This window comes from Chiloscyllium plagiosum, unplaced genomic scaffold (assembly GCF_037043375.1).
Source record: "Chiloscyllium plagiosum isolate Xiang-an unplaced genomic scaffold, Cpla_swu_hap1 HiC_scaffold_25, whole genome shotgun sequence".
Lineage (NCBI taxonomy): Eukaryota > Metazoa > Chordata > Chondrichthyes > Orectolobiformes > Hemiscylliidae > Chiloscyllium > Chiloscyllium plagiosum.
In genome coordinates this window covers 36,853,192-36,870,549 of record NW_028270163.1, presented here as the reverse complement: position 1 = coordinate 36,870,549, position 17,358 = coordinate 36,853,192, and positions in this window count along the sequence as shown.

The window sequence follows — 17,358 nt, the reverse complement described above, 5'->3', positions numbered from 1 at the left end:
GGTGGTTACAATCTACAACTCTGTGCCTGTCAGGCTGGTAGAGGGAGAAACTCTCATAACAGTTAAGAAGTATTTAGGTGTCCACTTACAATGGCAAGGTATAAAAGAGTATGGGCTAAGTGCTGGAACATGGCATTAGAATAGTTAAGTGGTTGTTTTTGACCAGTGTGGATGTGATGGGCTGAAGAGCCTCTTACTGTGCTTTAGATCTCTGTGATACCAAACCAGCCAGGCGACCACTCCACACAAGTGACACATTAAAACCATTGTCCAGCTATTGAGATTGATGAGATTATGACTGTTGCATATCCTTGACACATTTTCAGATATGGGTCCTGCAGAGCTAACTGAGATAAATGATGTTTTCAGTACAAGCCTGCAGCATAGATGAATTGTTTTAAATTATTTCTGCCACTTTAGTTGCCACTAGGTGACAATAATGCTTCCTACATAAATTTTCAAATTATCAAAACCTGAAGCATAAGGCATTTTATGGTAAACCCAGGGGAAGGAAAAATATAGAGAAAATAATTAATCCTTGTGCCTGTCAATAACATCAACTGTGAAGTTATAATGAAGAGGTTAATATTTGGCTGATTAAAGGTCTCGGTGATCATTTATCCTGATGTTCTTAGATTACAAAATCTCCAGACATATCATGATGAAAAAAATAGATTGAGCTGGTGTCTGGAAATGTTTTCAGACATTTAGAACTGTACTCAGACATAGAATCACTGAACTTGTTCTGAAATTATAATATACTCCTATTTTGTAAATTCAGCATATCTACAAAAACCTGTAATGTACAATGTGTTCGAGTTAATTCTTTGGATCCAGGGATGTGAAACATTGGAAGAAGGGTCAATGACCCAAAATGTTAACTCTGCTTTCTCTCCAACAATGCTGCCAGACCTGCTGAGTTTCATCAGCAATTTCTGTTTTTATTTCAATTTATTGTTTTATTTGAGTACAGGGTTGTTGGGGATGTCCTTCATATAGCATTCATCTTGGAAAATTATAAAACTCTCTTGGATTTGATTAGTTGTTTGTTTTGTAACTGTGTTGTTGTTTGGTGCAGAAAAGCTGTTTATAATTGTGATCCTTTTGACACTTTTCTTTCCCTTGCAAAAGGATATACATGAATATTAACATTTGTTATTCCTCTGATTTTAAGGGATGTGCAAAAATCAGATTCTGAATGTGGTCTAAGGGCTAACAGTTTTAGGTGAGTACTTTTTAAAATTTGCAAATGTACTCCAAAGTGAAGGAAAATAATGACACTGTGGAATTGACACTTGACTAGTTATCCAAAAACCCTCACTTGAATCCTAAAGCAGATGGTGGAATTTAAATTCAATAAAAATGTGGAATTAGCAGTCTAATGATGCCCATGAAGTCATTGTCCATTGCAAAAAGGCATCTGGTTCGCTAATGTCCTTTTACAGAAGGAGAACCTCTGTCCTTGCCTGATTTGGCTTACATGTTACTCCAGACCCATTGCAATGTTGTTGATTCTTGACTGCCCTTTGAAACAGCCTAGCAATGCACTCAGTTGTAGCAATTTCTAGAAAGGGAAAGAGGAATGAAAATGAACAGACTACCTGGCATTGACTGAGGAACTGGAAACTACATCTGGTTTGTTGACCTCGCAAAGTCCACCTTCTTAACATCTGGAGTCTCGTGCCAAAACTGAGAGAGCTAAATAACAGTCTGATGTCGTCGTACTCACTCAATCATATTTTATAGACAATGTCAACACCATCACCATCCCTGGACATGTCCTGTTCCACCAGTAGGTGGCACAGTGGTACACAGTCAAAAGAGAGCTGCTTGAGGAGTGTTCAGCATTGACTTCAGACACCATGAAGTCTCATGACACTAAATCAAGCATGGGTAATTGAGCCTTGTACTAATTACTATGTACCACTCCCTTGTCCCCATTGGCTGATCAATTTCTTGTTGAAAACCTCTTGGAGAAAGCATTGAGGGTGGCAAGGAAGCTGTGTGGGACTTCACTGAAGGACACCATCAAACATGAGAACATCACCATCCGCAAGATCCCTTCCGAGCCACAGACTATCCTGACTTAGAGCTATATCACCATTCCTTCCTTGTCACTGGATTAGAAACCTGGAACTTCCTCTTCCAAATAGATTGTTGTGGCTCAACAAGGTTGCTCACCACCTACTCGGGGCAACTAGGGATGGGCAGTAAGTACTAGCTTTGTCAGTAGAGCCCACATCTCATGAATGAATTAAAAAAAAACAGGAAGCCACTGAGTTCAGGAGGAATCAGGGATTAGCAACAAACACTAGCATTGACAATGATGCCCACATCTGGTGGAAAAAATAAAGATGTCTTGATCGAAAGCAGGATTACTTGCAGCCTAAACAGCAAATTTTATTTGACAGGCATTACCTTTTGGGCATTACAATAGTCCCACCTTTTAACAATGTTACATGCGCAGTTTGTAGCAGGGATCAATCCGTGCAGAAATCTCTGGCTGATAGAAAGGATTCCCGGCCCACTAACTCCAGCTGTGCCCCTCTCCACATCTAACCATAGTTTGAAATCAGCGAGGTTGTTCAAGATCCGAATCAAATTCCGCTACTTTCCTTGTTAAAATGCAATTCAGTTCCACAGTAGGGCAGTGCATTCACTCACTAAGCTATGTTAAAGCAATTGGGACCAAAATTGGATTCACAAAATGTAAATTAAACCTTTATCTGCAGAGAAGAAAGGCTCAGTATTTTGTATTGGGTTGAGGATGCTTATGAAGGAGAGAATAGTGTTAGAATTCTGATCATGTAGTTGCTTCCGGATATCTCTTCCACCAGATATATTTACATGACTATTCTAAATGCCCATGCAATATTCATTTACCTTCTTTCTTTTTTTGTCAGATAAAGAATTTCTGACAAAATATTGAACTTAATTGCCTAGTTTTAAACTTGCCTGGTAAATAAATAGAATTCAGGCACATGTTACTGACCTAAAATCAGGAAGGATTCCTTCAGCCCATTGTGATAGTGCTGGCTCATATAAGAAACTATTAAATTATCCAAGATCTGTATTTTTTTCTTCTTGTTTTAAGATGGCAAATCAATATTTTATGAAGTTGTTGTGCATCGATGTTCTTTGCAGTTACACATCTCCTACATCCAGGTTTCCTGTTTTTGTTGTACTTCGTAGTGAGCACAATGAGTCAAAAGATTGAACTATTGTTTTTTTTGTCTTATCAGGTTTGGGAATTGGCAGGAAAAGAAGCAGGATGCTTTGTTTATTGAATGTAATATATTGATGGAATATGTTACGCAACTTCAGAGAATCCCAACATAACCTATGGTGAATTACTGTTGCAGGCATCTGTCCGTCTTGAAGGTGCTGGATTGCACCCAGGGCTATTTGTTTCTTTCTGGATTGATCATGGCCTGTTGTGACTGTAAAGGTCAAAATGAATGGCAATCCTTTCTCCTGTTGGTTGATTTAAAAGTATTGGCCTGGGGGTTTGAATTTTTCTATTTTTATTTCTACGCTCATTTCAGCTACCTGGTCGTTTCTTTTGTCCTCTGCTTTTCCACACCATTCCTGGCACTCAAGCCACAGCAAGGGCTTTCCATGAATTGACCACAGTCCAAATCAACTTAAGATTTTGCTTGTAGACCTCCTTGTGTTGCAGATATAGTGACATGTTGATCTCCTGTTGGTAGTAAGCTTGCCATGATCAGCTTTGGAAATGTGGCTGTCATTCATTTGTCACACATTACACGACCAATGGAGTTCTTTAAGATTGCAATGAATTAAGTAGTTTTATGAAAGTGTAATCACTGTTGCAGTGTAGGTGGTAATCAGTTGCACAATTAAGAGTACAGAAACAGAAATGTAATAATTACCTGGTGTTTTTCCTGAGGTGTTTGTTGAAAGAAATATATTCGATGACACACGGGGGACAATCTTCTTTGAAATGGTGCCAAAGAAACTTTACATACATCTACCAGAACGAATGGAGAGTGTCTTGGTTTAACACCTTCCCTTTGAGACAGCGCCTTTAGCAATACAGCACTGCTGTGCTGAAGTGTCAGCCTCGATTTATAGTTACTTTATATGTTACATATATGGAACAACTGGGACTTGAACCTTTGTCTCCTACTCCAGAGGGAGGGACACCATCACTATATCACAAGAACTGTTGGTTGAGATTATATGCTCAATTCGATGTAGTAGGCTTTGAAAGGTGCACAGGTAAAAATGTTATAACAAGCTAGGTCTGAAAATCCAACTGAATGTCTTGTTGATTAGTTGGGACAATCTCACTAGATGTGCTACTCTCCTAGGATAATTAGAAAAATGTATAAACATTAGTGTTATTATTTTCAATTATTTTTGCATCACATTGATGTGGGAGTTTCCAATTTCAATGTTTGACAGCCTCAGAATTTTTAGATGAATAAGTTAAAATGATGTCTTTAAAGATCCCTGGCATTGCAGCATTGCCAGTCTAATAAGAATCACTGTGCTACAACCATTTCACATATTTGAATAGTCAGCAAAACTTTAAATATATTGATTGTTCAGTTGACAGTAAATTCAATAGTTTATGGAGGCGTAACACTTCTAATAACATAATTGGCATAATTAGATGGCATAATAATAATCTGCATCATAACACAACTACGATTAAAACAATAAAATGCCACAACCAAGAGCAGCCTGTTTGCAAATAATTGTCTAATTTACAATTGCAGGCTTTTTTGATGGAGACAAGGACAAAAATTCTGTTCTGTGAATTATTTTTTGTCACTTAATACTTTAGAGATGTGAATGTGTTTAGGTGCTGTATACACACACTCAGTTCTATGTTTTTTTGTACTATGGAGTGTGGCTTTTGCAATGGTAAATGTTGTCATAGGAACAGGAATTTCTCCGTTTCCTCCAATGTAAAATCCCTGGGCTCACAATGCAATGTGTTCTTTCTTCACCGATAGATAAATACTCAGTCAGTAGGAAAACAGACCTTTTCCATTAAAACCAAGAGGAGATTTAATAAACCTTTTTAAAATTAAGAGCTTTGTTGAATTATTTTCACTGATGATTAGTCAGTGATGAAATGTTAAGAATTTAAAATTATGACGGGGACAGCAAAACAAGTTTGTCTTTTTTGAACAGAGGACGTTAGAGCACAGAAGATTTTGCACTAGAAGGGTTGAAGTCATGGTTTTTGTCAGGATAATTTGGAAAACATTTGAAATGAATGATAACACAAGGCTGTGAAGAAAAGAAAATGTAGAGCTCAAAGTTTGTGAGAAGATTTGTAGCTCGGGTGCTCGTTGTTGTGGTTCTGTTCGCCGAGCTGGGAATTTGTGTTGCAGACGTTTTGTCCCCTGTCTAGGTGACATCCTCAGTGCTTGGGAGCCTCCTGTGAAGCGCTTCTGTGATGTTTCCTCCTGCATTTATAGTGATTTGTATCTGCCGCTTCCGGTTGTCAGTTCCAGCTGTCCGTTGCAGTGGTCGGTATATTGGGTCCAGGTCGATGTGCTTATTGATTGAAACTGTGGATGAGTGCCATGCCTCTAGGAATTCCCTGGCTGTTCTCTGTTTGGCTTGTCCTATAATAGTAGTGTTGTCCCAGTCAAACTCATGTTGCTTGTCATCTGCGTGTGTGGCTACAAGGATAGCTGGTCGTGTCGTTTCGTGGCTAGTTGGTGTTCATGGATGCGGATCATTAGCTGTCTTCCTGTTTGTCCTATGTAGTGTTTTGTGCAGTCCTTGCATGCAACATGAGTTCGACTGGGACAACACTACTATTATAGGACAAGCCAAACAGAGAACAGCCAGGGAATTCCTAGAGGCATGGCACTTATCCACAGATTCAATCAATAAGCACATTGACCTGGACCTAATATACCGACCACTGCAATGGACAGCTGGAACTGACAACCGGAAGCGGCAGAGACAAACCACTACAAATGCCGGAGGAAACATTACAGAAGCGCTTCACAGGAGGCTCCCAAGCACTGAGGATGTCACCTAGACAGGGGACGAAACGTCTGTAACACAAATTCCCAGCTCGGCGAACAGAACCACAACAGTATGTAGAGCTGTTGCGTTGGCATTAATGACTCCAGCAAAGTGTTGGCACAAATGAGTCTCCTACTGTGCTGTAAACTAATGGTTCAATAACATTTGATGAAAGGAATTCCTTTGGCTGGGGATCAGGTTTAAAGACAATAGTCTCAGAGTAGACGGTGGAATATTTAGGACTGAGATGAGGAGGAATTTCTCCCCTTTGGGATTGGATATCTTTGGAATTCTGTGCCAAATGTCTGTGGATACTCAATTGTTGAGTATATTTCAAAGTTGCGGGAGACATTTGTACAGGAGAGGAATCAGACTGACAGGGAAATTTGGCTTTCTATTGCTCTTGGAGAGCAATGCTGCCATTGGATGACACATGGTGCCCTTACCTTGTAAAAGTCCCACCTATTCCAGAGGTGTGTAAATAACATCTCTGAACAGGTTTAAGAAAGTTATTTTATAGGGCTGTTTTGGTGCAATGGTATTCTCCTGACCTGTGGACCAGGAGTCTTGGGTTCAAGTCCCACCTACTCCGAAGGTGTGCAAATAACATCTCTGCACATGTTGCTTCATAAGTATCTGTAACTGTGCTGTTGCTGTGGTTCTGTTCGCCGAGCTGGAAGTTTTTGTTGCAAACATTTTGTCCCCTATCTAGGTGACATCCTCAGTGCTTGGGAGCCTCCTGTGAAGCGCTTCTGTGGTGTTTCCTCCGGCATTTATAATGGCCTGTCCCTACCGCTTCCTGTTGTCAGTTTCAGCTGTCCGCTGTAGTGGCCGGTATATTGGGTCCAGGTCGATGTGTTTGTTGATGGAGTTTGTGGATGAGTGCCATGCTTCTAGGAATTCCCTGGCTGTTCTTTGTTTCGCTTGCCCTATAATGGTAGTGTTGTCCCAGTCAAATTCATGTTGCTTGTCGTCTGCGTGTGTGGCTACTAGGGATAGCTGGTCGTGTCGTTTCGTGGCTAGTTGATGTTCGTGGATACGGATCGTTAGCTGTCTTCCTGTTTGTCCTATATAGTGTTTTGTGTAGTTCTTGCATGGGATTTTGTAAACTACATTAGTTTTGCTCATGCTGGGTATCGGGTCCTTCGTTCTGGTGAGTTGTTGTCTGAGTGTGGTTGTTGGTTTGTGTGCTGTTATAAGTCCTAGTGGTCGCAGTAGTCTGGCTGTCATTTCAGAGATGTTCTTGATGTATGGTAGTGTGGCTAGTCCTTTGGGTTGTGGCATGTCCTCGTTCCATTGTCTTTCCCTTAGGCATCTGTTGATGAAATTGCGAGGATATCCGTTTTTGGCGAATACCTTGTATAGGTGTTCCTCTTCCTCCTTTTGCAGTTCTGGTTGCTGCAGTGTGTTGTGGCCCTTTTGAATAGTGTCTTGATGCAACTTCGTTTGTGTGTATTGGGGTGGTTGCTTTCATAGTTCAGGACTTGGTCTGTGTGTGTGGCTTTCCTGTGTACCTTAGTGGTGAATTCTCCGTTTGGTGTTCTCTGTACCCTCACGTCTAGGAATGGGAGTTGGTTGTCCTTTTCTTCCTCTCTCGTGAATCGGATTCCTGTGAGTGTGGAGTTGATGATCCGGTGTGTTTTCTCTATTTCCTTGTTTTTAATTATTACAAAGATGTCATCAACGTATCTGACCCAGAGTTTGGGTTGAATTTGTGGTAAGACTGTTTGTTCTAACCTTTGTATTACTGCTTCTGCTATGAGTCCCGAGATCGGTGAGCCCATGGGTGTTCCGTTGATTTGTTCGTATATCTGGTTGTTGAATGTGAAGTGTGTTGTGAGGCACAAGTCCAGTAGTTTAAGTATGCCGTCTTTGTTGATGGGTTCAACGTCCTGTTGTCTGTTATGTCTGTTCAGCAGGTTGGCTATTGTTTCTCTGGCTAGGGCGTTGTCAATAGAGGTGAACAGTGCTGTTACATCGAATGAGACCATGGTTTCTTCCTTGTCTATGTGTATATTTCTGATGATGTCCAAGAATTCTGTTTTAGCTGGCTCTTTTGTGTTAGAAACATATGAAACTAGACAGCTTGTTGTGACTTTGTACTTGAGTGTGAATCTATAATACTGCCCTGGGAGTTGGTAATTAAGTGAGTTAGCAACAAAAGGAAAGAGATGCTCTTTTGTTTTGCTATTTCTAACTTTTTCAGCCTCCAGGAATTGGGTCATACTCTGCAAAATGAGAAGAAGCTAGTTTTAAGTGAGTATCCGGTAAGTGACCAGGATTTTTTTTATTTCTAAAGTTCAAAAAAATATATCAACTGGTAAAGTTATGAAAATATATAAAATTCATGTTAATAATTGAATTAAATAATTAAATAATTTCTTAAAGCACATTAATGATGGCACATGGGAGCTCCTGGATGCCAGGTTGATCTGGGACAAACGTGTCTGCAGTAAGTCATAGCCTCATAGAGCTGTACAGCACGGAAATAGACCCTTTGGTCCAACTCATCCATGCTGAACAGATATCCTGAATTAATCTAGTCCCATTTGCCAGGATTTGGCCCATGTCCCTCTAAATGCTTCCTATTCCTATACTCATCCAGATGTCTTTTAAATGTTGTAACTGTACCACCCTCCACTTCCTCTGACATATATGCACCACGCTCTGTGTGAAATGGTTGCCCCTTAGGTCCCTTTTAAATCTTTCCCCTCTCATCCTTGACCTACATCCTCTTGTTTTGGACTCGCCCACCCCACCCTCCTATCCATGCCCCTAATGATTTTATAAGCCTCTATAAAGTCACCCCTCAGCCTCCAGTGCTCCATGGAAAACCGCCGTAGCCTATTCAGCCTCTTCCTATAGCTCAAATCCTCCAACCCCAGCAACATTGTGATGAATCTTTTCTGAACCCTTTCAAGCTTCACAACATCCTTCCTATAGCAGGGAGGTCAGAATTGCACGCAATATTCCAATAATAGCCAAACCAATGTCCTGTAAAGCCACAACATGACCTCCCAACTCTCATACTTGATGCACTGACTATTAAAAGAAAACATACCAAGCATCTTCTTCACTATCCTATCTACCAGTGACTTCACTTTTAAAGAACTATGAACCTGCACTCCAAGGTCTCTTTGTTCAACAATACTACCCAGGACCTTACCATTAAGTGGATAAGTCTTGCCCTCATTTTCCTTTCAAAAATGCTGCATCTCACCTTTATCTAAATTAAACTCCATCTGCCACTCCTTAGCCCATTGGCTTATCTGAGCAAGATCCTGTTTTACTCTGAAGTAACCTTCACTGTCCACTACACCTCCAACTTTGGTGTCATCTGAAAATTAATTAACCAATGCCTTTGATGAACATATCCAAATCATTAATATAAATGAAAAAAAGCTGTGGACTTCAGCATGATCCTTGTGGCACACCACTAATCATAGGCCTCCAGTCTGGAAAACAACCCTCCACCACCACCTTCTGTCTTCTACCTTGAGCCAGTTCTGTATCCAACGGCTAATTCTCCCTTTACTCTGTGTGATCTAACCTTGCTAACCAGTCTACGCTGAGGAACCTTGTCAAATGCCTTGCTGAAGTTCATATTGTTAAAAATCACACAACATGTTTATTTGCATGTAGCTACCTGATAAAGCACCAGTGCTCCAATAGCTTGTACTTTCAAATAAACCTGTTGGACTGTAACCTGGTGTTGTGTGGTTTTGAACTTTGTCCACTCCACTCCAACACTGGAACCTCCATATCATGAAGTCCATATAGATCATGTCCACTGCACTGGCCTCATCAATTATCTTTGTTACTTCTTCAAAAAACTCAAACAAGTTTGTGAGACCTTATTTTCTATGCATAAAGCCATGTTGACAATCCTTAACCTGTCCCTGCCTTTCCAAATACACGTAAATCCTGTCCGTCAGGATTCTCTCCCTCAACTTGCCCACCAAGTGTTTGAAGTTTAAGCAGCATTGGTCCAAGGCTTGAGCTGGTAGCTGAACAATAGATCTGCAACCATTGGGAAGGGGAATAGTTACCAGGAGGCAGTCTCATTTCTTATGAAAGGGTCTTGTAATTTGGTTAACTTTCAGAAACAGGAGAATTAGACTGAGAGTGAGCCAGGTAAGGGGATCCAGTTTGCAAGAACCTCACCATCTTGCAGTTGTTCAATAAGGTTGTGATTCTTTTTAGCTGCTTGGGTGACATGGTGGGCGCAGGGTGGATGTGCCAATGCAACACTGCACCAAGGTATGGGTAGCCATTTGTGTGTGGTGAGAAAACAGTAAAGTCAGAGGGATTGTCACCATTCCCTTCAACAAAGACCATGAATTCAGGTATGTTCTGGACTCATCATAACCTGAACAACATGCAAATTGGCATAGAGCAAATCGGATTATAGAGCTGAATGCACCGCTCAAAGACTGGTGTGGGAGAAGTGGGTTCTAGTTCTTGGGGCACTGGCATCAGAACTTGGAACAGGATTTATGTGTATTTGGAAAGGCAAGGGCTGGTTAGAGATAGTCAACATGGTTTTGTGCATGAGAAATGTGAATCTTATTGGGACCAATGTTCTCGTGAATTGTATAACTAGGTATGCGAGAGAGCATTGACAACTAAGTAGTGGGGCCAAGGGAGAACATTTAGGAAGATGTAGTAAATCAAAGAGTAAAGTCAAGGCAAAAGAGAAATGTATTAACACAGTAAATGCTAAAGAGAATGTGGGACAGATAGAGACTACAAATCTAAGAGAATGGACAGAGGGGTGACAGTGATGTCGAGGTGATGTCATTGGATTAATAATTAATAATAGTTCTGGAGGCATGGCGCCATCATTGCAGGTGATGATTTTGAATTCCATTTAAATCTGGTCTAATTGCATCTATGTAGCCCATGTGGATTGTCTCCAAGGAATTAAATCTGCCATTCTTACCTTGCATGTGGCCTACATGTAACTCCAGATTCTCTGCACTGTGTTTGACTCTTAAGTCCCCTCTGGACAACTAAGAGACCAGCAGTAAATACTGGCGGCACGGTGGCACAGTGGTTAGCACTGCTGCCTCGCAGCGCCAGAGACCCGGGTTCAATTCCCGCCTCAGGCGACTGACTGTGTGGAGTTTGCACGTTCTCCCCGTGTCTGCGTGGGTTTCCTCCAGGTGCTCCGGTTTCCTCCCACAATCCAAAGATGTGCAGGTCAGGTGAATTGGCCTTGCTAAATTGCCCGTAGTGTTAGGCAAGGGGCAAATGTAGGGGTATGGGTGGGTTGCGCTTCGGCGGGTCGGTGTGGAATTGTTGGGCCGAAGGGCCTGTTTCCACACTGTAATGCAATCTAATCAATCTAATCTAAACCAGCACTCACAACAAATAGAAGAAAGCTCAAACTAAACAATGCAAAAAGGATATGACTACAGAGTCTGTATCTGAATACAAGTACCATTCATGACTCCTCAGATACTGAATCAGCTCATATTCAAATCCAAAAAGACCTAAAAAATATTCACACTTGGGCTGATAAGTAGCAAGTGATATTCACACCACACAAATGCTAGGCAATTACCATTCAGATATGATACAATCTAACCACCATCCCCCGACATTCAGTGGCATTACCATAACTGAATTCCCCACTATCCTTGATTTACAAACTCAGCTAGACTCACCAATAAATATCGTGGCTACAAGACCAGGTCAGAGGTTAGGGCAACTGTGGAGAGTAACACACCTCCTGTTTTCCTGAAGCCTGTCCACCATCTACAAGGCACAGGTCAGGAGTGTGATGGAATATTTCTCAATTGCCTAGATGCAGCTCCAGCAGCACTCGAGAAGCTTTATACCATCCAGGACAAAGCAGTCCTTTTGACTGGCATCGCATCCACAAACATCTACCCCCTCCACCACTTATGCTTAGTAGCAGCAGTGTATACCATCTACAAGATGCACTATAGAAATTAACCAAAGATCCTTAGACAGTGCCTTCCAAACTCACAACTACTTCCATCTGGAAGGACAAGAGCAGCAGATACATGGGAGCACCACCACCACCTGCAAATTCCCCTCCAAGCCATTCACCATCCTGACTTGGAAATATTGTACCATTCATTCACTTTCACTGAGTCAAAATCTTGGAATTCCCTCCCTAATGGCATTGTGGGTCAACCGACAGGACCTGGACTATTGATGGTTCAAGAAAGCAGCTCACTACCACCTTCTCAAGGGCAACTAGGGCTGGGCAATAAAATGCTTGCCAACCAATGTTGCCTGCATCCCATGAGTAAAATATTTTTTTAAAATTCAAAACAAAACAGATGCACTGAAAGTGCAAACAGAATTTGCTAACTATGATATGATAATAAAAGCAAAATGCTGTGGATGGTGAAGGGTCATATTGGACTCAACGTTAACCATGTTCCACAGATTATTCCAGACCTATAGCACTTCTCCAGCACTTTCCATTTTTGTTTAAGTATAACCTGGTAGCCATTACAGAGGCATGGCTGCAGGATGACATGGATTTATACTTGGATTGTTCCATCACACTCCTGACTTGTGCCTTGTAGGTGGTGTACAGGCTTCATGAAGTCCGGAGGTGAGTTACTCTCCACAGTACCCCTAACATCTGACCTGCTCTTATAAGCACAGGATGTTTAGGAATGACAGGAAGCTAGAAAATGTTGGAAGTTTATTGGTTAATGATGGTATTAACACGATAGAGATGGGTAACTTACATTAAGCAAGCCATGATGTAGGGAGAATTTGGATAGAGATAAGAAAAGACGAAGAGAAGTCAAAAGGACCCAATAACAGTGACAACATGGTAGGGTAAAGCATATGGGCAGAATAATGAGAGCTTATCGCCCATGATTATTTCCTTCTGATCTTCATCTTCATTTGGATATAAAAATCAGATATGCAAAGATAGTCTGGATGAAGGGTTACAGAATGTTTCTGGAGAATTTCTTAGACCAGTATTTTCTGAAACCTACAGCAAAGAAGGCTATATTAGGCCTGGTGTTGTCAAAGCAATTAGGTTTGATTAATTGTATTGGAGTAAAGGTGCCATTGAGTGGCAGTGACAATAATATGTGAATTTTACGTATAGTTTGAATGAGAGGGAAATGGATCTGAGAGCATTTTACTAAAATAAGAGCAATTATAAGGGCTTGAAGGCAGAGTCAGCAAAACCTGGTTAAAAGACAGATTAGTAGAGTTGCAGTGGCAAACTTTTAAGGGGATATTTCAGAATATTACAGAATAATTACATTCCAATAAGTGGAAGAATTCCAAGGAATAGGCCCAGACCTGTGCTTATCTGGCAAGGTTAAAGACAATATCAAACATTTTGAGAATTCTTTGCTCAATTGTGTGCTTTTTATAAAATTGTTCAGAATATGGAAAATGACAATGATTCAAAAAGATGGAAAATTGAAGTAATTGAAAGCTAGCCACACCATAAAAATTGTAAGTAAAATATTCTATAAATATTTTATTAAGGGAAAGAGTCAGCAGTGCTCCTATTGAAAATGAATTGAATAGGTATTTTGCATCAATCTTTACTACAGAGGATACATGTATTATTCCAGGAAATAGAAGGTAGTGAGGATAAAAATCTAAAGTTAGTGTTTGGAAGTATGATACAAAACCAGATTTCTAAATGACTTTTTCTGATGCTCTTAGCCAACTTCCACATCCTGCTAAGAACAAAGATTTTCCTTTAGATCTAAACGTGAGCATGTGTTTATTTCAAAATTGATCTGATGTATTTTGTTCAGAGCCAAGAACAGTAGATTCAGTGAGTTACGTCAGATGGTAACCAGCTAAAACAGGTTTAAAAAAAAATCAGTGGTCAGCCTGAACCATTCAACAGATCCCTAAGGTAGTAAGTTCCTTCAGGTCAATCAAAGATAAACAAGTTTATTCAAAAACATAGCTTTTAAAGACAAGCAAATGATAATTTCACAAGTGAGGCCCTACCCATTTGGTTCACGTGGACACTTAAGGAAAAAAAAGAGATTAATTCATATGAATCAGTCTATTGACACAGCACCAATAAAAACTTTGATCAACTATTTAAATCATGAAATGGGTTAAATCCATCAGGATCAACAAATGAGAGAACCTCTTGTGCCAACAAAATTCCTTCTGAGCCATGGTGCAAGATTGCAAACGAGATTTTCCATTCATATGGTCACATACCAGTCACTATGTTACCAAATTCCCTTTTTGCATGACAAAAAGATACTTCTGATGTAATGCTAGTTGACATATTGACCGCCATATTCAGTTTGTTCAACATTCCTCAATAAATTGTGTCCAGCAATGTTCTGGAGTACATGAACACACCCTTCCTAGACAAGTGCAAGAAATGGGATGTTTAATACACTACATCCTCCTATCACTATCCTCTGTGTAATCGTCTCACAGAAAGCATTGTCGTACTGCAAAATCCACGATGGTCAAGTATAAAATGACTTTCCAAGATTTTTGGATAGCAATGTTAAATCCATCAGCTACTCCTTTAAAGCAATGGCTTACGCACACCAGCAGTTCTTTTATGTTTGGAAGACAATTCCACAAAGTTCTTCCCTCCCCCACTCTTACCATCCAACCATATGCACAATGCAGCATTGGGAAGAGGGGAAATATTGGTATAAGATCACCATCAACAAACATGCAGTCAGTGATCCCAACCTAAACCAGGAAAAATTGCAAAAGTTTGAGATAGTCACACAAATGTATGAATTAGTAGAAAGATTGTGGTCGTGTCCAGCCTAGGTGACATGACATTGTAACAAGCAATGTCAACTCCAGTGAAGAAATGGGCAACAAATCTGAACTGCAGATGATCAATTACCTATCATACAGGATGATGAATTGAACACTGAGAGTATGTTTAGTGCCAGAAAGCAATCAGTCATATTTAGTTGCAATCACTCTCAAATATATACATCCATCTGCAATGACAGACAAGACATCACAGAGTGAAGATATGAAAACAATTCATGAAAACTGTATAAGGACTAGATCTGATAATGTCCTAAATCTACCAACCTGTTATCTTAATGTTTAGAGGTTATATATCTATATCCACCATTGTAGATATTTATCAGAATTGGAATCTATTCTATGAAGGGAAAATGGAGGATTGCTGATATCACTATATGCGTCATTCTAGTATGAAGATACTTGTCTCAACTTCAGTGGCTATTGATATAGCAGCACTAGTCTAAAGTAACAGTAAAAAGCATTAAACCCAGACTCTGTATAAATCTGAGATATTTATAGAAGTGTAATTAGTGTTATCAATAAACTTCGACATCTGTCTCAAGAGCTGAGTCTTCATGGCATATCTTACAAGGTCTAACATCCAGGAAACAGTCAGACCATATCACACTGACAGTGGGATTTGATTCCAAAGCCTGACCATTTGACCCAAGTGATCTATGGCAGCATTAATGCTCCATATGACACCTGACCATTTGACCCAAGTGATCTATGGCAGCATTAATGCTCCATATGACCCTTTTCTTGTTTTAATTCATTTAACACTATCTGTATGTCCTTTTATTCTTTGCACGCTAATGGACGTACTCAGCTTCTCTTTAATTTACCTTGGCTGCTCTGTGTAGTAGCACATTCCAAACTCCCACCATGTTTTGGGTAAATGTATTTTTCAGAATCTCCTGTTGGCTTTATCAGTGCCATTTTAAAATATTTTTTGGGTTCTCCACAAGTGGAAATATTTTTCTTCGATCGATTCTATCAAATCCTTTTTATTATTTCCACCAGGTTACCCCTTGGCATTCTAGGGAATTAAATTCCAGATTGAAAGAGTTTTAAAGCCTATCAAAATATATTTAATAGAAAACTGAATTTAAAAAAGTCTTGGTAACAGCCTGGGTTTCCTTCAAAGTTTTATATTTTACCATTCCTTACAGTTCCTGCAATCCCATTTCCTGTATAAACTATTTAAACTAATATAACATCTATAAACTAATCCTCTGAGTTGTCTGTTGAGTGATGATACAGACACTTTTGTAAGAATTTACCAAATCATAATCATCATTTCTAGGCAATCACCTCATCAGTTATGTGTTGCATATAACTGGAGGTAAAAACAATGACTGCAGATGCTGGAAACCAGATTCTGGATCAGTGGTGCTGGAAGAGCACAGCAGTTCAGGCAGCATCCAAGGAGCTTCGAAATCGACGTTTCGGGCAAAAGCCCTTCATCAGGAATAAAGGCAGTGAGCCTGAAGCATGGAGAGATAAGCTAGGGGAGGGTGGGGGTGGGGAGAGAGTAGCATAGAGTACAATGGGTGAGTGGGGGTGGAGATGAAGGTGATAGGTCAGGGAGTAGAGGGTGGAGTGGATAGGTGGAAAAGGAGCTAGGCAGGTCGGACAAGTACGGACAAGTCATGGGACAGTGCTGAGCTGGAAGTTTGAAACTAGGATGAGATGGGGGAAGGGGAAATGAGGAAGCTGTTGAAGTCCACATTGATGCCCTGGGGTTGAAGTGTTCCGAGGCGGAAGATGAGGCGTCTGGTGGTGAGGGAGCGGCGGTGAAATGTTGGGCCACGGGGCGGTGTGGTTGATTGGTGCGGGTGTCTCGGAGATGTTCCCGAAAGCGCTCTGCTAGGAGGCGCCCAGTCTCCCCAATGTAGAGGAGACCGTAGCGGATACAATAAATGATATTAGTGGATGTGCAGGTAAAACTTTGATGGATGTGGAAGGCTCCTTTAGGGCCTTGGATAGAGGTGAGGGGGGAGGTGTGGGCACAGGTTTTACAGTTCCTGCGGTGGCAGGGGAAAGTGCCAGGATGGGAGGGTGGGTCGTAGGGGGGCATGGACCTGACTAGGTAGTCACGGAGAGAACGGTCCTTGCAGAAGGCGGAAAGGGGTGGGGAAGGAAATATATCCCTGGTGGTGGGGTCTTTTTGGAGGTGGCAGAAATTTCGGCGGATGATTTGGTTTATGCGAAGGTTTGTAGGGTGGAAGGTGAGCACCAGGGGCGTTCTGTCCTTGTTACGGTTGGAGGGGTGGGGTCTGAGGGCGGAGGTGCGGGATGTGGACGAGATGCGTTGGAGGGCATCTTTAACCACGTGGGAAGGGAAATTGCAGTCTCTAAAGAAGGAGGCCATTTGGTGTGTTCTGTGGTGGAACTGGTCCTCCTGGAAGCAGATACGGCGGGGGCGGAGGAATTGGGAGTATGGGATGGCATTCCTGCAAGAGAGTGTGGGAAGAGGTGTAGCTGTGGGAGTCGGTGGGTTTGTAAAAAGTGTCAGTGTCAAGTCGGTCGTCACTAATGGAGTCGGAGAGGTCCAGGAAGGGGAGG